We start from the raw sequence: 24699 nt of genomic DNA, 5'->3' as shown, positions 1-24699 counted from the left end.
AAAAGTATAAGAAGAGGCTTGAGGGTCACTTGGAGAACACACCAGAGTGATCAGTGATTCTATTCTCTAGAGCGGGGTTTGCTAAGAGAGATAGAATTAGTGATCGGGAGTTGCAGTTAAGGGGCATTGAGTACAAAGAGACAAAGAGGCAGAGATAGTGTCGGGAGAGCAATGCAGTAGCCGAGGAGAGTGACGCAGTAGCAGCCAAAGCTCACGCAGAGGTAGCCGGGAGATGCACAGAGCCTCAGAGAGGCCAGCGTTGCTAACGCAGAGGGCCAGAAGGCTGACGCAGGGCCTCCTAAGGCTGATGAAGACCCATCCGGGTTGACGCAGGGCCAACGCTGGACAAAGAGGAGCTGACGCAATACAGAAAAGGTCGACGCTGGGGTTTCTGGGGCAGATTGGAGCTGAGGAGCTACCGGAAGAATTATCTGGGGTTTCAGCGAGGGGATTTGTCTCGAACTGAGAGGTATTACTGCCAAGGAAATTCTTTGTTGGGTAGGCCACTATCAGCACCCAGATTGTACTCTAATATTGCTTAATAAGAAAACCCTCAAATAGTTGCACCGATTTTCCCACATTGGGTTTTTCCGGGGACATTGGTCCAAAAATAACGGTGTCATTTGGTGTGATTGTTTCTATTTCTTTCAGTTGTTGATCTGCAATATGTTAAGCATGCACTAGTGTTCATTTTCAGTATTTACATTGTAAATAACTTGTTAAGTAATGGAACAAGTAGGTAGGAATAAATCAGATAAAGTGCATGGAGGGTTTCTAACTAAGTAGACTTAGAAACTTCAACAATATTCCAGCAGTTCTTGGTAGTTCAGGCTTCTGCCCTCTGCGTCAGCTTTCCCGGCTATTCCGGCAATTCCTGGCAGTGCCGGTTGTTCCCGACAATTTCGACTTTTGCATGATAGGCAGCGTTTCTGCTCTACTGGCTCTCTCCACCTCTTTGTTTGTATTCTCGGGAAAGTCCTTCTCCAGGATTTTCACTGCCCCTCTGCTGCAGAATGATCACTTAATTCGAAATCCTTAGCAAACCCTGCTCTAGGAATCGAATTCTTGATCAATTCGTTCTCTCCGTGTGTTTCCAAATGAACCCCAAGCATCCATTTTATACTTTTCCTGTTGAGTCTTCAACAACCGAGATTAAGTCTCTAATCAACGGTTAAGATTAAAACATGACTTGATCCACCTTCTAGATCAATCTCACCCATATTTTGATTAATACCCATTAATATTTTCATTTCCCTAAGTTATAGACTTAGGAACTCCATTAAAAATATTAATTATTTTAATAAAATACAATCCAAGTGGAATTTCACCAAACGTTTCTGGGTTCTTTAGAACTCATGTGCCTTAGCCTCTCCACCAATTTTCAAGGCTAGAGCACTTCCGATGCTACCAAAAACTAACACTCCCTCTTAGCAAGGAAAGTGCTCTAGCAACAATGCCCACCTGCATGCTGCTCTATTTCTGAAGCACCTCCTTTCTGCGCTGTTGCTGCCACCAACACTGTGCTACTGCTACTATTGTACTGTTGTCCATGACACTGCATCTGTACTACAACTCCCTCTCAAACGTTGCATCTGCTATGTTGCTAGCACTGCCACTGCTAACACTGCATCCGTACTGCAACTTAGTTGTTGAGAGAAGCAACTGAAAAACATCCAAAATTAGTTGAACTTAACTGTTTCAATATAATATAATGAATGTTGGAATCTGACTGTCATATTGACATTTAGCTCTCTGGAAACAATATTTTTTTCTCAACTTTGATACAGACACCCAACTTAACATTTCAAGTGACATTTTCTTTATATTGAATTAGGAATGCCATTCTGTTGATTCTGACCCTCTGAATCTTCTGCTCTGCTACTGACTCCTGCATTGTTGCAAACCTTGCTCTGCACTAATCAGTCTCTGGTCCCCAGCGACTGCATCTGTCCTCCAAACACTCCACTGCATCATCTAACACTAAGTCCATTTCACTACTGCTGAAACTTGGGTTCCCATAGCAAGGAATTGATCCAAGGGGTGGACTCCTCAAGGATCCTACCCACATGTAGTCCTCCCGAATACAGCTCAATATCGCCCCATCTCCCTCCTGGAGATGCGTGGGCACTCATGGCAAACTCTTCCTCGTCAATCTTTGTTGAAGCAGCCTTAAGATCATGTTTCTCATCCTTATCCTTTTTATTCAAAGGACATTGGGATGCATAGTGGCCCATCTCACCACAATTGAAACATTTCACCTTCGAAATGTCCTCCTTTCGCTTCGGCTTCTGTTGTCCCTTCATTGTTAGAGTTGTATTCTCCTCCTCTTCCTTTGTCTTTGTGCCACTCACACTGCTGCCATTGAGGTTGACCTTCACTAGGTCCCTCCTTAACTCCTCCTGTTGAAGGTAGTCTTTCCCTACCCAATATACTTTGGATGAAGACTGGCCATTCATCTGAAACTCCATTCAGGGCTTTCCTCACCATCGCAGTTGGCTGAAGAGTGGACCCCACTACAGCAAGCTGGTCTCTAGTGTCCTGAAGACGTTGAGGATAGAGGTTCACCCCTTCTCCTTTCTGCATCAAAGTCCGCTCCAACTTCTGATCGAAATACATCTTCTATTATTAGGAAGAGCCTTCATACAAAGAAGACAAGGCTTCCCACATTTCTCGGGTTGTATCCTTGCCTTGCAAGTGTGAGACCATATGATCTCGAACTCCATCGAGAATGATCCTCTTTGCCCTCCTCTGCTCGGCCTTGTACTTCTTCTTTTGATCGTTGTCAGCAGGAATAGCTACAACACTATTGACGTAGGCCTCTAGATCATATTCCTCTAGAACAGTTAAGATTCTTGTCTTCCATATGACATAGTTGGAGGCTTTGTCCAAACTGTCCTAATCTCTGAGCCCATGTGATGCCATCTCACCCAACTGTCGAACTGACTCCTCTAGTCATTGCTTAGCACCACTACCCAGCAAGTGAGAAATTAGAGCTTTTTGGCGGAAAGTTCTCTAAGGAGAAAATTCCCCTACTATGTGTCTTCGTTTTTTTCTAGCGGATTTCTACCCTAGCAGAAACTGTGCCCTTCTAGCACTGTGTTGAGGCTCTGCATCATTCCCTCTACCTCTACAAGCTCACGATTCAAAAATCGTACCTCTCTGTCGACCCACTCAGAGATAGATTTCCTCGTATCAACTTCCTGGCAAGGACTGCGCAATCCCTCCAAGGGGATTCGAACTGCTGCCAAGTGCAGCTTTCGGCCTCACTGTTCAGTACTGGATCTTCTCTTCCTGTTTCAAAATCAACCCTCTGATACCATGTGAAAAATCCTACACTAAAGGAACCCCTACTGCAGCAAATCTGAATCTACTTCACCTACTTGATTTTTAAAATACATTCATCAAGTTATTCTTTTGAATACTGAAGCAAATTACTTATGTAGCCTACACTAATTAAATATTTGATCTCATGAAACAGAAAACAAAGAAAAGAACAAGATACATAGGACACACTTATTTTTGGACACAAAAGTCCCCGGAAAAACCCAATGCGGGAAAACCGATGCAGCAGCTCTAAGGGTTTTATTATTATGCAGGAGAAATATCTGAATACAAATCTACGATGCTCATCTAGCAATCTTTTACAGAGAAAATACTAGCGGAAAATCTGAGTGAGCTGAACCTCACTTCACTCGGCAAAATTCCGACTGATCCGACACAAGCTGGCTAACTTCGGTTATTTCTGCATCACCTCTTCTGCCCTCCATGTCAGCTTTCCCCGTTGTTTCGGAAATTCCCGACAGTTCTGGCTATTCCCGGCAGTTTCGACTTCTGCCCTCAACATCAGCTTTTCCAACTGTTCCAGTTGTTCCCGGTAGTTCCGGCTTATACCCTCTGCGTCAGTTTTCCCGGTTGTTCCAGCAGTTCCGGCTTCTGCCCTCTGCGTCAACTTTCCCGGCTGTTCAAGTAGTTCGAGAATCTGCGTGACAGACAGCTTTTCTGCTCTACTGGCTCTCCCTGCCTCTCTGTCTGTATTCTCTGGAAAGTCCTTCTCCCGAATTCTCACTGCTCCTCTGCTGCAGAATGATCACTTAATTCGAAATCCTTAGCAAACCCTACCTTAGGAATCGAATTCTTGATCAAATCGTTCTCTCCATGTGTGTTTCCAAATGAACCCCAAGCCTCCATTTTATACTTTCTTGTTGAGTCTTCAATGGCCGAGATTAAGTCTCTAATAAACGGCTAAGATTAAAACATGACATAATTTGCCTTCTATATCATTCTCACGCATATTTCGATTAGTACCCATTAATAGTTTAATTTACCTAAGTTTAGACTTAGGAACTCCATTAAAAATATTAATTATTTTAATAAAATACAATCCGGGTGGAATTTCACCAAACGGTTTCTGGGTTCTTTAGAACTCATGTGCCTTAGTCTCTCCACCAATTTTCAAGGCTAGAGCACTTCCGATGCTACCAAAAACTAACATTCATGATGTTGCCCTACCTACATGACAAAACCCTAAGTACATTTATGCCCTAGATTGGTGATGCATGATCTAAATGCCCATAATATGCTAGAAGATGCCTTACCCCTAACACATTGATGCAAGTCCTAATACTTATGATGCCCTTAAGATACATGAATAGAAGCATATGTGCATGAATCCCTAATCCTAATGAGGAAGCCCTTGCCCTAATGTCCATGAAAAGCCTTAGATCATTAATGATGAAGCCTAACATGAAGATGCCCATGAATACATATTGAAAAGGCACCCTAATCTTGTTGATGCCCATGATACCTTTAAAGAAGCCCTAATCCTAATTAGCTTGATGACCTAATTCTATAAATAAGGAGCCCTAAACATTGGATGCCAAAAACTAAAATCCTATTGATTGCCATAAATAAAATAATAATGACAGTCTCAAGAAAATTAATTTTATTGGTGTTAAAATGCCCCTATTTAAGGATGGGATTGGCATAAGAGTGTAGAGGCTTTTTTCCTCTTTCTAACGAACTATTACACACCCCCAAATTCCTTATCGTTGAAGAGAAATCAATTTTTGAAATCAGCATATGTCAAAAATTGTCAAACTGTCCAAGCCAACTTGAGTAGGCTCATAACCTAAGTCACCTGACACGAGGATTCGGGACACGTAGGATTCGGGATTCGTGGTGTCGGATTCGGGAAACGCTGACCCCGGAACAAGACACGGTTAGGACACGTTATATATTATTTTATTAAAAAATATATATATATATATATATATTTAAAATATATATATATATATATATCTTAAAAATTAGTTATTAGCATATTTCTTACACAAATTTTAATTAATGATACAAATTTATTGATTTCAAACATAGATCTTCATCTATAGCTATTAGCATGCATAGTACATACAAAATTCAAATAAATGTCAGTGGTACTGGTCACATAAATGAGTTACTAATGAAATTTCCCTGTGCCAAGTGTGCCAAATAATTAGAAAATTTTCAGTACTTTCTGAGCTGTACTGGAGCACTTTGAAACAAACAATGAAAATTATAATAAGGTTATGCCACTGTCATATTAGATTTATGCACATTGCAGATGTGAGGGGTTTTTATGTTGATTTAAGTTTGATTTTCTCACTGTTATGAAACTAATAGGACAGCTGTAGCAAAATGATGAAGTAGGAAACATTAGGAGATCAAACCCTGGAGGCTCAACCACTAGAAGTCTAGAACCCACTTGCACGAGAACCTAACTTCAATGCTTCTGCAAACCCACCAGGGATCAGCTCAAGAAACAAACATTTGCTGAAGCCTGACAGTGACTGATATGAAAGAAAAGGAAGAAGATAAAGCAAAACAGTCATTGCCAGAGAGCTTTTGCACAACTCCCAGTCTCAGAGTCATTGATGTATATCAGTATTAGCTTCCAATTTGGAAACAGTGGTCTTGTTGGTCTATACAGAAGCAGTGAATGCGAATGAAAACAGCGAACTTAAACCCCTAAAAACGAATCCGAAACCAAAAATCGTTCCAAAAATCGTGACACGTTCCAAATTTTTCTGACACGCTCATGACACGACGTACCCGGATATGACACGACGAGTCATGGAAATATGACACGTGTCAGGACAGAATCGTGTCCGATTCGTCCGATTCGGGATTCGTCCAGGGGTTAGGACGAATCCGGTTTCATAGCTCATAACCCTTGGCAAAAAGACGTGTCCCTTCAGAATATAGAAAAACCACTCTAAATATAAACCTAAATTCCTCCATTCATGCTCAAATTTTTCGGTGGAGACCAGACAAGAGGTAGAGAAACAACCGCAGCCTAGAAAAGCAAGGAAGATAAATTTGTGGAATTATTCTTGGGTTAAATAGTCTCCCACAGGTTCGAGCTAGGAGTAGATAAGTTGTCGTAGTTGTCATGGTTGAAGTTGCCATACTTGTCGTGGTCGAAGTTTCTGTAGTTGTCGTGGTTGAAGTTGTCGTAGTTGCCGTGGTCGCAGCTGTCATAGTTGTCGTGGTTGAAGCTAGCGTGGTCGAAGTTGCCATAGTTGTTGTGGTCGAAGTTGTCGCTCCTGCCATAGTTGAAGTTGTCGTAGTTACCGTGGTCGAAGTTGTCGCAGCTGTCGTAGTTGTTGTGGTTGAAGCTACCGTGGTCGAAGCTATCGTAGTTGTCGTGGTTGAAGCTGTCGTGTTCGAAGTTGTCGTAGTTGTCGTGGTCGAAGTATTGATTTATTGAGATTGTACAAATAGAGCTTGTTGAAGTCTTCTCTTGAGAACAAAGAAGGGCAGAGTTGGAGAACTTTGTGAAGCAGCATATTGAATATTTGTGGAGAACATTGAAGACCATGATGCATTGAAGCCATAATGAGGTAACCTTGGAGATTTTGTTTAGGTGACATGAAGAGCAGTGCTGATACCTTCTAAGAAGACAAGGTTGTCATTGATGTTGGAATTTCTAAGTCTAACCTGTTAGAAATTCTTTCCTGTACTATCTGGTTTATTTCACCTACTTGTTTAATTACTTAACAAGTTATTTAACCATGTAAATACTGAAAACAAACACAAGTACAGTCTCAACATCTACATATCATCCACTGAAAGAAAACAAGCACACAAATGACACCGTTATTTTTGGACAAATGTCCCTGGAAAAACCCAATGTGGGAAAATTGGTGCAACTATTCAAAGGGTTATATTATTATGCAGTCTATCTGAGTACAACTGGGTGCCTAACCGGCTCACCTGACAGAAAAAATACACAGCAGCAATACCTCTATATCCGGAAACAGGTATTCAAAAAAACCTGTCCCATGAAATCCTCTCCGGCACAACTAAAGCTCAGCGCTGGCCTTTCTGGCCAATGCGTCAGCCTCCTGCTGACCTGCATCAGCCCTAGGACCCTCTACGTCAGCCCTTTAAGGCACTGCACAGCCTCTGGGAGCCTCTACGTTATTCCCTCTGCCCTCTGTGTGGATGACACAGTCTCTATGGAATTTGCACTACCTCTGTTGAGCTCTGCATAGCCTGGACTGACTGTTGCTCTTGCTCTCTTTGCTTTTGTGTTGGTCTCCCAGTATTGTCCCTGCCTCTCTGCCTCGTACTCACTACCCCTTGATGTTGATCACTAATTCAACTTTGCTTAGCAACCCCGCTCTAGCAAAATGAATGACTGATCACTCTAGTGTATTTTCCAACTGACCCTCAAGCCTCCTCTTATACTTTTCTCATTGGTCCATCAATGGCCGAGATTAGATCTCTAATCAACGGCTAAGATTAGATTTGGCTTGATCCATGACTTTTGGAACCTTCTAATCCAGTTTTATATTAATACCCATTAATATTTTATTTTTCCTAAGTTTAGACTTAGGAACTCCATTAAAAATATTAATTATTTTAATATCTCCCAAACCGGTTACAATCTGCCCAAACCATTTATGGGTCTTGGAAATCTCATGTGCTTTAACCTCTCCACCAATTTTCATGACTAGAGCACATCCGATGCTACCCCAAATCAACAATTGATGACGTGACGTGGAGACTAAGGGAAGGCATAGTTGAAGATTGACAAGGCTTGTTGAAGAAGACATTGGGAGTCGTGAAGTATAACCAAATACATCTTGACGAAGTAAAGTAAGGGTTGGAGCCCAAGAGGTTGAAGCCTCGAAAAGACAAGGTTGGTGCCTTTGAGGATAGGGTTGGAGCCCTAGAGGATCGAAGTCCTCAAGAAACTAGGTCAAAGCCTGAACCAGATATAGGGTTGGTGCCTCAAAATTGACAAGGTTGGAGCCTTGGAAGTCCAAGTCGGTGCTTGGGAAATACAAGTTGGAGCTTGGGAGATTGAAGATCAGTGTCTTCATCTAGAGTTGGAGCCTTATATATATTGTACTTGACTTATTGTAAAGAAGAAATTAATAAAAGCATTTATTCTTATTGTTCATTTTGTGTTCTAAATATAAGTGATCTAACTGGTAAAAATAACAATTGAAAATAAATATTGATTCACCCACCCTCTCAGTGTTTCCAAGAATAACCCATTAAAAGTCCACAACCCCTATAGCTTCCCCTTCCCTGCACTCCCATTCATGGAATGGGAAGCCTATTGAGCCCATTACAAACTCAGGCCCTCGAGAGACCAATCTACCATAACATGATAGAAATTACCTTCCCTAGAGGCCCAGAATGACTCAAATGCATGCATGGGTGCAATTAATAAAATGCGATGGAATAATTAAAGATACGCTGATTGAAATCCATGGCATCCATGTCGATTTTCAGAATTAAGCACATTCACACACACAACATGCATTGTACACATATTTCCATAACAAAACAAGGGTGGAGAAATCAAACATGGATTTATAAACAAATATAGAACACATACCATTTATCCCAAATGGTCCAAGAAATTGGCTGCATATAAGCAATTTTCCACCCAATCATTGGAATTTAGTTCCAATGCTACCCCCAAGTTGAGCTATAAGACTACTACAACAAAGGAACTAAACTATAGGCTTACAGCTCACCCAGGCCAACCCATTGCTCTTATGGCTTAACTAGTTTGTTCACAACAGAGTTGTCCAGGCATCTCATCCAACTACCAATCACCCATGACACTCCTTTGCACTACCCTACACGATATAATAGAAGATCTTTCCAATCTCTCCTTCAACAATCTCTCAAGAATCTCCTCTCCCCCTCCAGTGCTATTCAGTGTAGGCAAAATAAGTCAATTGCGTTGATTGCTTTCTAGGAATAACCTAAGAGAATAAAATTTGGGATCTCAAGCAACCTACAAGCAACAATAAACAATGAATGAAGGTCTCCCAACTTGCCAAACCTCTAGCTGATCTACAGACTATGGCCTATATACCTCTCCTCCAAGGGCTACAATTCACTCTTCACAATGTTGAAGTTGATCATTTTCAAACTTGGATAATAAACAACCATGGAGAATGTAGCATGGAGTTCTTGTGGAGACAATGCACATGAGAATGGTGAGAAGGAGAATGAAAATGAGAGAATGATTTCCCATGAGGTAAGAGAATGAAAGACCCTTCACAATGTCCCAATTGATCAAACTATGCCCATGTTTTCATAACTAGATGAGGTTGACTTCCTCACCAACATCTACACTCATTCATGATTGGTTTTCTAAGTCAAAGGAGGTTGATAAGATTCGTTCAGGGCACAGGATGGAAAAGATATGAGATCTTAGGATGACACATTGCAATAGAATAGCCCCTCTCGTGCTTTCGAGAGTATTCTAGCATGTAAGATTCACATAGGTTTGAAAGCTCCATGGTAATTCTACCACATGGTCTATAGAAATTATATTTATAGAACCTATATAGCTAAACATTCTCTAGCTAGGCCTTGACCTTGGACTCTGCACTAGGAATCCATACAAGCATATTTACATTGTTTAGATGCAACCATTTATTTAATCTCATGAAGCCCAACTCCCATCATTATAGCCGTGCATTAACAAATCATACATAATATTATGCAATACATTCCAAGGGTCAAAACTAGAGTATTGCATATTTAGAGCCCCAATGTTTGACAGCGACTTTCAATCTGAGTCGTAATTTTAAGGCACGCTAGTTTTGGTCTAGTTTTATGTGATAACAACTAATATCTAGGATTAAAATTAAAATTAAAGGGAATAAAAGGTCTCATGCAATAAATTCTTCCAAGTGAATTTCACTTCTATTTTATCTTGTTTTTATTTATTTATATGAGTTTTGTTTTTTAACCTTATGAATAGATTTCAAATGGTGTATGTATGTATATGTATGTACATATATATAAGACTTAAATTTCCAATCTACCTATGTAGCTCATTGCAATTTTGGTTTCAAGGAGTAACTGTCTCTTATACAAGTTGAATACAAGTTGTGCCCATTTTGACAGTGATCCCATTTATGACTATAGACACTAAGAGATATCAGATTGTTGAATTTTGGCCTCATAAACAACCAAATTATTCCATAGAGTATGAGTAGCCATATCATTCTACATTTGAGCTACAAAGGGGACTTTTCAACAGTGTATAGCTTTGGCATGTGGTTATCAGGTGTACAAGATCCATTCGACAAGAAGGAAATGAACCTTGCAGTAGTGAGAAAGCCATAGCATATTCAGATTCAGACATACTTCAGAAGCTTCCAACATCCCTTTCCAGAACAGTTAAACGTAAGTTGTGGGTTCTAATATATTTTGGATTTTTCTAAATTGTCTCATCATTTGTGTTCATGTGATTAGGGGCAGCCTGGGAAGACAGCATTCTATGCATAGGTTCCAGTTGGAGCTGCCTTCAAAACCTCCCTTGCTTATCAATACAATGAAAAACATTCATGAATGGCCCTACGCATATTGAAAAATGTCATTATTTTAGTCCTATCGATCTATCAATCAAGGAAGCCTGTAGTAACACAAAGAAACCTTGGCTCTTCTTCAATTTCCTTCCGCATGATAAATATTCCCACAGATTTGGTACAAACCATGAAGGAAGTTCCTGTTGACACAAAATCTAGCAAGCCTTGTGGAGGGGCAGCCTACAAGGTAATCACTAGACCAAGTGACAACAATAAGGTAGTAGCCCACTGTCACCACAGCTACTACCCCCTGCTCTTTATGGATTTTCACCAATGGGAGCAGTCTTGATAGATAGGTCACCTAAGAGATGTTCTATGGTTAAAGGTATAAGGTGACTAAAGGGATTCTAAGGAAGGACTCAACTGAAGGACAAGGCTCAAGCGATGGAGAAGAGACAATGTGCTTCCCTTAGAGGCAATGTGCTTCCCTTATATAGGCCAAAAATAGGGCATGTTAGACCTAGGGTTTGAGTAATGGCGTGGACAAAGGAATGTCCCAAGGTCGAGGTGTAAAGAAGGTTTCCAATAATAAGTATCAAAAAGGCAAAGGCACATGAATGATGAAACCTTCAACAAGCCCTCAAGTTGAAGCTTTAACCAAACTAGGGTTTTATCCTAGGGAAAATAACTAGGGCAAGAGAAATTATGGATGAAATGGAAAGAATGGCCACCAAAAGGAATGATTTTGAAACAACCACTACAACCCTTGATGTTGAAGCTTTCCAAGACCGAAAATTCCCCTTCCTAGCTAATTCGCACTAAGCCCTAATTGGGTCACTTGGCCTTAAGAGGGACAAATTAGAGAAAGAGAAACATATTTAATTTATGGACAAGAGATTACTCGATCACCAACAAGACATGGCTAGTGCCTAGTCCTAGGGTTGATGGAGTCTATGGATTCTTTAGAATGGCTAAAACTTGCAAAAGAGTAAGGATATTTTGATGCCCTAGCAACAAAACCCTAACTATTGCCTTTGTGAGGGATCAAAATTCACTTGGGAGATCTAATGTAAGATTCACCAAGGGGATTGTCATTCACGTATCATACAATGAGTAATGCATGCAATAATGAGACCTAGCTTCCATACAATTGGTATTCAATAAATTAGGGCACAATAGAAAAACCCTAGATCATCAATTTATTCCATACATTAGACATAAAAACAAAAAATTTCAATAATAAAGCACTTACAAGATAATATGCATGTACAATCCAATCATCAATCCAAGGCAACTTCTCCAAAGACAAGAATATAGCTCCAATACAAAATATCCTCCATAGATCACATCTCTCCAAAGGTACAAGAAGGCCGAAATTCTCCAAGTGAGGCTGAATTGTATGATGATGAAATGAGATGATCCTCTCTTCTATTTATATGAGGAGAATGAGTTCTAATTTAGCCTACAAGCCCCCTAATGACAAGTTAAATCACAATAATTCCTTGAGTTACAAGCCAACCCAATAGCTCTCAACACAAATGCTAATAAAAACCTACCCGTGTGAGTCTTGAGGCCTCTAGGGCTGACGTTATCCATAAATTGAGCTCCAAATTCCAAGTGTTGATGCGACAAAGTGCCAAGTACAATGTAGAAGCATCTAAAAATCATCATTAGAGGGTTGGCCCTCAAATTTCCATCAATGGCTCTCTGTGGTCACCAAAATCCAGTTGGGACACCACAAAGTGGTCTCTTAGGTTTCCAACCGTGAAAAAGTGTCCAACTCTACTCCAACGTTGAGGACTTTCCAAGTGCTACTAGCCCTCCCAAGTCTCTAAAGCTAAGACCATCCTCATTTGGGCCCTAAATCAATTGCCAACCCTCATATGGTCCTAAGGCCAACCTAGGGGCATGCTAGATCCAGGTGTATCATCCTGAAGAACCATCAAATGTAGTACAAAGTGGCAGAACATCCTGGGTGCACTAGCTGCCCAAGGGCATATGTGATGTGCTACTGCTGCTCGGAGACCCAAGGCTTTGAACGCTTCACCTGTGGATGCCAATATACTTCTCTAATGGCCTGGTTACCTATGGGTAAGGTGCCCAAGACATGGGCTACTGAACCACCTAAAAAACACTATATAAGTCTGGTAAGGCAACCACTACAACCCTTGATGTTGAAGCTTTCCAAAACCGAAAATTCCCCTTCCTAGCTAATTCACACTAAAGCCCTAATAGTGTCGCTTGGCCTTAAGAGGGTCGAATCAGATAAAGAGAGAAATTTAATTTGTGGATAAGAGACGACTTGATCACCAACAAGACATGTAGTCCTTAGGTTGATGGAGTCTATGGATTCTTTAGAATGGAAAAATCTTGCAAAAGAGTAAGGATATTTTGATGCTCTAGCAACAAAACCCTAACTATTACCTTTGTGAGGGCTCAAAATTCATTTGAGAGAGCTAATGTAAGGTTCACCAAGGGGATTGTCATTCACATATCATACAATGAGTAATGCATGCAATAATGAAACCTAGCTTCCATACAATTAATATTCAATAAATTAGGGCACAATAGAAAAACCCTAGATCGTCAATTTATTCCATACATTAGACCAAAAAAAAAAAATCAATAATAAAACACTTACAAGACAATATGCATGTACAATCCAATCAACGATCCAAGGCAACTACTCCAAAGACAAGAATATAGCTCCAATACAATATATGCTCCATAGATCACATCTCTCCAAAGGTACAAGAAGGCCAAAATTCTCCAAGAGAGGTCAAATTGTCACAAGTGATGATGATGAAATGAAATGATCCTCTCCTCTATTTATATGAGAATGAGTTCTAATTTAGCCTAAAATCTCGCTAATGACAAGTTAAATCACAATAATCCCTTGGGTTACAAGCCAACCTACTAGCTCTCAACAAAAATACTAATAAAATCGCAAACATGTGATTCGTGAGGCCTCTAGGGCTAACGTCATCCATAAAGTGAGCTCCAAATTTCAAGCGTTGATGCTACAAGGTGCCAAGTGTGATGCAGCCTCTAAAAATCATCATTTGAGGGTTGGCCCTCAAATTCTAGCAATGGCTCTCTATGGTCCCCAAAATCCAGCTGGGGCACCACAAAGTGGTCTCCTAGGTCTCCAACCGTGAAAAAATGTCCAACTCTACTCCAACATTGAGGGTTTTCCGGGTGCTACTAGCCTTCCCAAGTCTCTAAAGGTGAGACCATCCTCATCTGGGCCCTAAATCAGCGGCCATCCCTCATATGGTGCTAAGGTCGGACTGGGGGCATGCTAGGTCCAAGTGTATCATCCTGAAGAATTATCAAATGGAGTGCAAAGTGGCAAAACGTCTTGGGTGCAAGAGGTTCCCAAGGTCATATGTGATGTGCTACTGCTACTCGGAGACCCAAGGCTCTCAACATTTCACCTGTGGGTACTAATATATTTCTCTAATGGCCTAGGTACCTCTGGGAAAGGTGCTTAGACATGGGTTGTTGAACACAAGGGACACCGTTATTTTTGGACAATCGTCCCTGAAAAACCCAACTTGGGAAAACCGGTGCAGCAGTTCTGAGGGTTTTTATTATTATGCAACTTTTATGAGTACAACTGGGTGCCAAATTGGCTCACCCTACAGAGAAATTAATCTGGCAGTAATACCTCTCTTCGGAAGCAGATATTATAAAAGTCTGCTCCATGAAACCCTCTCCAACACCTCTCTGAGGCTCAATGTCAGCCCTCCAAGACTTGCATCAACCCTCCTGGCCTCTGCGTCAGCCCTCTGAGGCTCTACGCAGCCTCTCTTGCCCTTTGTGTCACTCACGCAGGCCCTCTGCGCAATCACTGCTAGCCTCTGTCTGGCTTCCTCTGGCTTTGCGTCTGCCTCTCTACCTCTGCGCTGGTATTCTGGCACTATCTCTGCCTCTCTGCTATGCACTCACTATCGCTCACTGCAACTGATTCGATTTCTCTTAGCAATCCCCGCTCTAGAAAATCGAATTGACTTATCACTCTGGTGTATCTCCAACTAACCCTCAAGCCTCCTCTTATACTTTTTCTGTTGAGTCTTCAACGGCCGAGATTACATCTCTAATCAATAGCTAAGATTAGATTTGGCTTGATCCATGTTATTTAGAACCTTCTAACCCAGTTTTATATTAATATTTTTATTTTCCTAAGTTTAGACTTAGGAACCCATTAAAAATACTAATTATTTTAATATCTCCTTCACCGGGTAGAATTTCCCCAAACCATTTCTGGGTCTTGGAGACCTTATGTGCTTTAGCCTCTCCACCAATTTTCATGGCTAGAGCACATTCAATGTTACCCCAAATCAACAGATGGCTACTCCAAGCTCCGCGCTGGAACTACGTCACCTCCTCTAGGAACTACGTCACCTCCTCTAGGAACTACGTCACCTCCTCTAGGAGCTACGTCACCCTCCCAGTGAGCCTTCATTGCTCAGAAATTGATATGTTGAACTGTTGCTCTCTCTGCCTCACAGGAACCCCAGCGCTGCCTCTAAACGACTGCGTCAACCCCTCTGGCTTCTGCGTCACCCTCTCTAGATCTGCGTTGTCTCCTGGTGCTGCTTTGCCTCTCTGCTATGTATTCTCGGTCTTGGACTGAAGTCCCTTTGCCAAACTTCCCCTCTCACTGCTACTCAGATCACTAGCTCGATTTTCTCAGCAAACCTCGCCCCAGAAAAATCGAACTCTTTGATCTCTCTAGTGTGTCCCCAACTAATCCTCAAGCCTCCTCTTATACTTTTCTTATTGATGGATCAACGGCCGAGATTAAGTCCCTAATCAATGGGTAAGATTAAAAGAGACTTGATCCTCGTCACTTGGAAGTTTCTCGCCCATATTCTTATTAATACCCATTAATATTTTTATTTTCGTAAGTTTAGACTTAGGAACCCATTAAAAATATTAATTATTTTAATAACTCTTCATCCAGGTGGAATTTCTTCAAACGATTTCTGGGTTTTGGAGATCTCATGTGTTCTAGCCCCTCCACAAAATTTCGGAGCTAGAGCACATCCGATGCTACCCAAAATCAACACTCCCTCTTAGTGTGGAATGTGCTCTAGCAATACTTCCCAACAGAAGCATCACACTGATCCACCGCATCAATCCTCTATGCTGTTGATGCTCGACCTGATGCCCTTCATCCACTGCACCACTGCTTCCTATACTACTGCCCATGACTCTACCACTGCCACTGCTACATCTGTACTACATCACCCTCTCAAAATGTTGCTCATAGCACTGCCACTACTAACTGTTGCACTGCAACTCAGTTACTGAGAAGTAAGTAACTGAAACCTCACCCAAAAACTGAAATGTTGGTCAGTCTGGATGCCTCGTGATGCTGAAGCTACCTCTGCTACTAATTTGTGTTGACCCTCTACTGCTACAGCGCTGCTGCAAACTGCTCTGTGCCTCTCACACTGCTACAACACCCAGTGTGCTGCCTCAAACTTTGGCGCTCTAGCAATGCCACTGTCGCTCCATCACACCTCGCTCCAACCGACACCCATCATTATGCTATTGTCGTTAAGGGCTCCCGTAGCCATATGTGATCCAAGAGTTTGGGCACCTCAAGGATCCTGCCCCCTTCATGTAGTCCTCTCGACTACAACTCCATATCACCCCACCTCTTCTCCAGAGGTGCATGAGCACTCATGGCGCAATCGTCATCCTCACCTTCCTTGTCAACTTTCGCTAGAGTAGCCTTTGAGTCAGAAGCCTCCCTCTTGCCCTTTTTTCGGGGGCACTGAGTGGCATAATGTCCCAGTTCCCCACAATTAAAGCATCTACCCTTGGTTATGTCCTTCTTCTTTCTCTTCTACTGCCCTTGTTGTCCCGATGATGCGAGAGCTGCATTTTCCTCCTCCTCCTCCTTAACCCGGGCTCCTTTGCCACTACTCCCTGTCTTGGTCAACCTCCTGAGCTCTTCTTGTCGAAGAGCTGCCCACATCTCCTCCCAAATGGGGAGAGTCACTCTACCCAAGATACTTTGGACAAAAGTCTCCCAGTCCTCGGTGACTGCATTCAGAGCAATCCTGACCATGAACTCAGGATCTGGTGTAGACCCCACGAAAGTCAACTCGTCGCGAATCCCTTGCAACCTGAGAAGGAAGGGATCGATCTCTTCTCCCTTCTACATCTGATACTGCCTCAGCTGTTTTCTAATAGCATCTTTCGTTGGACAGAAAAGCCCTGATACAAGATGGTCAGCGCCTCCCACATCTCCCTTGTTGTGTCCTTCTCAGCAATGTGTGGTACTACATGATCTTTGACCCCATCTAGGATCATGCACTTGGCCTTAGCCTGGGCCTCCTCGTACTTCTTAATCGGATCAACGTCGACCGACACAGCAACTACCTTCAAGGCATAGTCCTTAATGCGATGTTTGTCTAGGATTGCCATGATCCTAGCCTTCCAAATGACAAAATTGGATGCTCCATCCAATCAGTCCTGATCCCTCAACCCATTCATTGCCATCTTTGCTCCAAAATAGGACTAGTTCTCTTCTCCCTCTCCTGCTGTCAATCTAGCAAGACTTGGATCTGGATTTCTTTGGTGCAAGAAACCCTCTAAGGAACAAGCTCCTCTAGACTCCCTCTGAGTCCTGATTTCCTTCATGGAAATCCTCCAGCCAAATGTCAAATCACTCCTTTCCAATCCTCCTTTGTTGTTGCAACCCGGATCTAGATTTCTTTGGCTAGAAATCTGTCAAGGCAATGACTCCCTCTGCCTTGGCTCTGTCTCGATAGACACTGTACTGCACCAACAAAAACAGCATCCCACTAGCGCCTCAAATTAAATCTGCTCTACTCCTCCAGCCCTGGCAACTGGCTGATTCAAACCTTTCAGGCTCTGCGCTGGCCCAGAGAGCAAACGCAGTCACTACGTGGGCTCCTCTTTGGCTCTACATCACCCTCTACAGGCTCGAAATGCTGATGCAGGCACTGCATGAGCCTCTGCGTCACTCCTCTGGCTCTAGGTCCCTCCTGAAGCTGCTCCTCTGCCTCTAAAACAGCGTTGTCACTCGGGACAGCTGCTTCTCTGCAACAAATTCTCTGGATCTCTCGGCTAGTGTCTTCAGTCTCCTATGATCTGCAATGCTCTGATACCATGTGAGAATTTCTGAATCTACACATCAGAAATCCTATTGCAATCACTGGTTTATCATCTCCTACTTGTTTTTACATTCAACAAGTTATTTAATTATTAAACAGCGATGAAAACACTATTGCAGACTACACATACATACAAATCATGAACTGAAATAGAACGAGACAAATACACAAGGGACACCGTTATTTTTGGACAATCGTCCCTAGAAAAACCCAATTCGGGAAAACCAGTGTAGCATATAGAGGGTTTGTATTATTAAGCAGATTTCTGAATACAACTAGGATGCCAAATCCAGCTCACCCAACAGAGAATAAACCTGGCAAAAGTACCTCTATCTAGAGATAGATATTTTGGCAAATCCAGCCACTGGATGATCAAACTCCATAGATGACAATGTTGTTCCCAGCACTGGACAGCGATGGCTGCTCCAAGCTCTGCGTTGGAACTGCGTCACCCTCCTAGTGAGCCTTCCTTGCTCAGAAATCGATATGCTGAACTGCTTCTCTCTCTGCCTCACAAAAACCCCAGCGTTGCCTCTAAATGATTGCGTCGCCCCTCTGGCTTCTTTGTCACCCTCTCTAGAGTTGCGTTGTCTCTCCTGGTGTTGCTCTGCCTCTCTGCTATGTATTCTCGGCCTTGGACTGAAGTCCCTCTGTCGAACTGTGACTCTCACTGCAACTCAGATCACTAGCTCGATTTTCTCAGCAAACCTCGCCCCAGAAAAATCGAACTCTTTGATCTCTCCAATGTGTCTCCAACTGACCCTCAAGCCTCCTCTTATACTTTTCCTGTTGATGAATCAACGGTCGAGATTAAGTCCCGAATCAACGGCTAAGATTAAAACAGACTTGATCCTCATCACTTAGAAGTTTCTCACCCATATTCTTATTAATAACCATTAATATTTTTATTTTCCTAAGTTTAGACTTAGGAACCATTAAAAATATTAATTATTTTAATAACTCTTCATCCGGATGGAATTTCTCCAAACGACTTCTGGGTTCTGGAGATCTCATGCGTTCTAGCCCCTCCACAAAATTTCGGAGCTAGAGCACATCCGATGCTACCCAAAATCAACAATTGGGAAGATTATCGTTGCTTCAAACCACATCATGAAGCCATGGGGTTGAATGCCGACAGAAAATGGACGTGAAAAAAACATCTAAACAGAAAGCTTGAAAATTTTGTCAAAGAGAAAATGTCGCGTATGTGGATAAAATTTCACTAGCAAATGGCAAATTTTAGCACATTCCAACTTCGCATAAAAAATCGCAAGCAATACAAATGTTCATCAAGTTTTGGAGACTTGCAATCACAATATGTGGAATTACAGAAGTATGAAATCCGCTGCTTTCAACAAGAAATCTGCAAAAAAATTAAAACAGAAAAATATCCAACGAAGTGGTTGAATTCTGCAGAAACAAAATGCAAGAACCCACAAAATCACAGCAAAGGTACAGAATCTGCAACAGCGCGAATTAGCACAAAAAACAACAGAGAATTCGAGAGATGAGGGCATACAATGTGTCAGCAACCTGCACAATGCTGAGGAAGGCACGGGCCAGTTGTGATTTGTGAATCAATTGATCCATCTATGATATTTACAGTGAAAAAATCTGGAGGATCAAGGAGAAATCCTAAGAAAACTAGACAGCCAGCTCAAAGGAAAATTTTGGATGAATGTGGACAGAACTGCAGAACTCCAAAGCCCCTAATTGAAGGCTCTGATACCTATCCATGTGTGCACAAAAGACAGCCACGAAACACTCACATAAGAACATAAGAATGTAGGAACAGATTACTGCAACTATATATATAGATATATATGAAATTGGTATGTATTGGTAGGTAGAATTATTTGAAGTGTTCCGTGGGACTAAAAAAAATAAATGAAGTGTTAGAAGGAGTCAGATCAAAACTTAGAAGAGAGACAAATATCTACTAAAATAGGAGTTAACAAATACAAATATTGTACATTATCCATTTTTCCACCTTTCTAATTCTCATTGGTAGTATGATTAAGTCCAAGAATGTCCCTTTACCAACTCTCAGGCTTAAACGATGTTGAAGAAATACAAGATGAGGCTAGGACTCCCTAAATGAGTAACTCTTACAATACCCAAATGACAATTGCAGGCTATGTGATTTTGGAATGAAGGTGGGTAAATAATTAATTTCTGGAGGGCTAAATACATGTTCAGCGTAAGTTTTAATAAGAAAGAGAGATTGTAATGAGTTTTCCAATATATAATAAATGCAGAATTGCCTGATCTAGTAAAGGTTATTTTTAAAAAAAACCAATAGAATAATGTAAAAGAAATGGAAAACAAAAGAAAGTTTCAATGCTGAGCACTCCAAACAGAACAGACTTTACAAAACTAGTTGATTGCTGCTTAAAACATGGAACCTCTTATATTGTTCAGGAACACTTTTTAACATCTTATATCTTCTACATGTTTTCCACACTCCTAAAATGGATTCTTATCTCAATTTTGCAGGGACAACGATTTCAAAACACGAACTTACTATATAAACGTCAGTGAAAGCTTTTACCTTAATAGGTCTAGGCCTTGGCTTCCAGATATGATGTAACATTGCAAAATAAATTTAAGAGAACATAGGTTTATGCAGTTGTTCATATTGTTTAAGGATTTCTGCAATTATATATATATATATATATGAAATTGGTATGTATTGGTAGGTAGAGTTAATTAAGTGTTCCGTGGGGCAAAAAAAGTTAAATGAAGTGTTAGGAGTCAGATCAAAACTTAGAAGAGAGACAAATATCTCCTAAAATAGGAGTTAACAAATTCAAATATTGTACATTATCCACTTTTCCACCTTTCTAATTCTTATTGGTAGTATGATTAAGACCAAGAATGTGTCTGTTTACCAACTCTCAGACTTAAACGATGTTAAAGAAATACAAGATGAGGTTAGGACTCTCTACATGAGTAACTCTTACAATACCCAATTGACAATTGCAGGCTATGTGATTTTGGAATGAAGCTGGGTAAATAAATAATTTCTGGAGTGCTAAATACAAGTTCAGGGTAAGTTTTAATAAGAAAGAGTGAGATTGTAATCAATGTTGCAAACATCGGCATCGGGATAAAATTGGCAAAGGTCTGGAAAACCAAAAAATCGTAAAAAACAGGAAAATATCGGTAAAAATCAGCAAACATTGACAAAATCAAGATACCATTAAAATTTTGATAAAAATCAGCAAACATCGGCTAGGCCAAAAAATCGTGATTGTTATCAAGATGTTCACTCGCAACACTGATTGTAATGACTTCTCCGAGATATAATAAATACAGAATTTTCTGATCTGGTAAAGGTGATTTAAAAAAAAACAGATAGAATAATGTAAAAGAAATGGAATACAAAAGAAAAGTTTCAACGCTGAGCACTCCAAGAACAGAATTTACAAAACTAGTTGGTTTGCGGCTTAAAACATGGAAACTCTTATTTTGTTCGGGAACACTTCTTAACATCTTATATCTTCTATATGTTTTCCAAACTCCTAAATTGGATTCTTATCTCAAATTTGCAGGGACAACGGTTACAAAACACGAACTTACTATATAAACGTCAGTGAAAGCTTTTACCTTAATAGGTCTATGCCTTGGCTTCCAGATATGATGTAACATTGCAAAATAAATTTAAGAGAACATAGGTTTCTGCAGTTGTTCATATTGTTTAAGGATTTCAGATACACCATCTGCAATTATAAATCGACATTCCAGTTGTAAGTTTGTCTCCGATTGATTTGCTTTAGCATATGTTACATTTCAACCTGTCTCCGATTGATTTGCTTTAGCATATAAGCCCCAACATACGATGATCCTTATGCCAACTGAAAAATTTACAAGGGCATGGAGCTTCCTACTAATATAATGGTCGATTGGTTGCAGGGTGAGTGCGGTTGTGTATTCTACCTTCGCCTCTTATCCCTTGTGCGGCCAAAAATACGAAGTATCGTGTGTTTAGCAATACTCTCTAGCACGACTTTTTATGCTGAACAATAAAACGATACGCCAAAGAATGAATGACATCTTGGAAAATATTTGGAGGACTATGAAAACCTCGTATCTGATGGCCTTTTCTTATTACTCCTTATCATTCATGAGAGGGAAAGATTAACTAGTTTATTGCACCCAAAACGTCAGAATCTACAACTTCACGCTGCACAAAGTAAACTTACGCTAAGTAAACTAATTAACTGGCATTTTTGTTTTCAGTCAACTCCTAATTTCCAAAGAATTGAACGATTCCACTCCATCAAGAGTCTAAACACAAATCCAGAAATGAGAATTTCACAGATTAGAAGAATTTCCAGCATAACACTTGCCGGGACCAAAATACTTAACCAAACACAGCATGAATTCTCGGGTCATTGCCAACATGGTAAAACTAAAGCACTGTACAAAGGAGTTGATTAAATAAACAACAACAAGAACAAAACACACTTCAATATGAGGTGATATGAAGTTACTAATTTCCATCAAGATCCCATCAAACTGATAGGAAATAATAGCAAAGAAATGTAAATTCTGCAAAAATATCACGCAAAAATACGAATTCTGATGGAGTATTGGATATATTTTAGCAACTTGCAAAATGTGGCATAGTGGAATACCTGGAAACACCGAAGAAGAGGGGTGAACTAATGATTTTTCGATCCCTTAATTGCTGAGGGAACTAGCATATAGATGGAAAACAAAACACGTAGACGTGAATGAATGCCAGAAACAAAAGCAGATATACAGATAGCCAGGTGTGGAAGTTCGAACCCTAGTACCAGTACCAGGTTTCACATCACATATGCCCCTCCTACCAACACAACAATATGGCTTTCGGGTTTGGCAAAGTGTTTCCATGGTTATCGATTTTGATAATTGATTTTATACTTTGGTTCAAATGTCTTAGTCGTGATGCATTGGGGAACGAGAAATCTATTTTTAAAGAGTCTGGAAAAGGGATATTTTTAGGAGAACGGAAGAGAGAGGATGTCTTGTAATAATGTACTTCATGTGATTATTAAATACTCGCGTAGTTTATATAAATGTTCATAGGATTCTTTTTCATTGTGCTAACTTTATTTAATAGTTATGATGTTTAGAAAAAAGAGACCTTAGTTGTTTGAAAAATGTAATGGATCATAATGTATGTTGACATACAACTAATTATAAATAAATAAGAAGTTGAGGGGCCAAGTTTAAACGCTCGCTAACGATGTGAGCATTATAGACTTTACTACATGTTTCACCATATTAGGTTGTAGAACCAAAACCAATAAGCTTATATCATTTTCGAAATTAGCAAAAACACCATTTTAAAAAATTATAAATAATTAATTAAAATAATATATCATCTATTCGGAATTCAAATTGGTTTGGAGATTGGGAGAGGCAACCAACAATCACTAAAGCTTGTGTTTTTTATCATGAAATAAAATAAATTGTGCAATTAAAAATTCAAGAGATCATCGTGGTTGGAGATCCACTTCTCATTTGTAATAACTTGAGCTACATTTCTCATTTATTTTAAGCATTGTAAATTTAATTAAATTAAATGGGTCGAGTTTGGGACACGAATTCCGGAGCTGAGTTGGAGGGGGAAAATTGTGTGGGATGTGGATTTGTTTGGTGGCAGCCATGGAGGCTGACAGGTGCCAAGCAAATGGCAAAGGGTTAATTAGCACCATGGTGATTGGCCTACAAGACTTGGCAGGCACACAAAAACAAACTAAAGATGACAAGGCTAACCAATAAAAAAATCAAGGGACAAAAGACAGTTGGAGCAGTGGGGATTGGTAAAAAAGGAATCAAGCCAGACTCGAAAATAACCACTGGGGAAGTGGAATCAAATGAAATAGAGAGGGGAGGGCAACTCGAATGGCAGGGGACCTCCTTCACCTTCTTGGAGAATCCCATGTTACTAAGTGAGGGGGGGAGCAAAGTATAAGGGCATTTTTTTACTCTTCCTCTTACTAATTCAAGGTCTTTCTCTTAATGTCTGGCTCTCACACTTTCAAAACAAGATGAAGAATTCTGGCACCACAAGTTATTAACTACAATCTACCTGACATTATGTGTGAAAAGGAGGACAATTCAATATTGGAGGGGCAATAGTTCAATTGCCAGTGATGTGGGTGAGCTTTAGGAATTAGTTATATTGGATTCGAGCAAAAACAGGCTTGTTGGACAGTTTGTGGAGAGCTTTGGAGGCTTCTAAAACTCCTAAAACTAGATGTGAGCTTGAGTAATTTGATTATGGTGGTTTAGCTGGAAATGGAGAGGATTATCCTCTGGAATCTCATCCCACAAGCAAGTCCCTAACTCATCCTCTAGAATCCAGCTCAGGGGTGACAGCTACAAGTGAATTTAGTTGCAGCTCGTCTATGGTTGGGTGGAAATTCAGAGTCCCCATCTTAGTTTCTAGTTCTGACATTAAAAGATAAGTATTACTCATGCCTTATATATCATTGCATTGTTGTGATGCATGTTAATAATATGAGCATTCGCTTAACGATATTGAGTAATAAATTTGTACATGTTTGTTGGAGCCATAATGTCTTCATGCTCCTCTGCAATCTTGCTCATGCATCTATAACGTTAAATGTGCATGAATAGTGTGTTTCATAGATTTCATGAGTTCTTAATGATCACTCGAAAATACAAACTACAATAATTATTAGGCTTATAAATGCGGT

The 24699-nt window shown here is 40.6% G+C and overlaps 1 protein-coding gene across 4 annotated transcripts in view; it reads right to left on the bottom strand.

The window, feature by feature from the left end:
• Positions 1 to 22899, bottom strand: part of LOC149143195 (uncharacterized) — a 427005-nt gene extending 404106 nt beyond the window's left edge. For 3 of the 4 annotated variants that reach the window (XM_089448072.1, XM_089448073.1, XM_089448075.1), the window contains exon 1: positions 22624 to 22895. The gene's annotated coding sequence lies outside the window, so the exon portion shown is untranslated. Of the gene's footprint in view, positions 1 to 22623 lie in introns of all 4 variants that reach the window. The other variant, XM_089448074.1, reaches the window with a different exon arrangement.
• Positions 22900 to 24699: the final 1800 nt, after the last annotated feature.

This window comes from Pinus tabuliformis, chromosome X (genome assembly GCF_031772625.1).
Source record: "Pinus tabuliformis cultivar Carrire ecotype Pingquan chromosome X, CPIR1, whole genome shotgun sequence".
NCBI classification, from domain to species: Eukaryota; Viridiplantae; Streptophyta; class Pinopsida; order Pinales; family Pinaceae; genus Pinus; species Pinus tabuliformis.
Note: the sequence above shows the minus strand (reverse complement) of the source record. Positions and strands in the feature narration are given on the sequence as shown.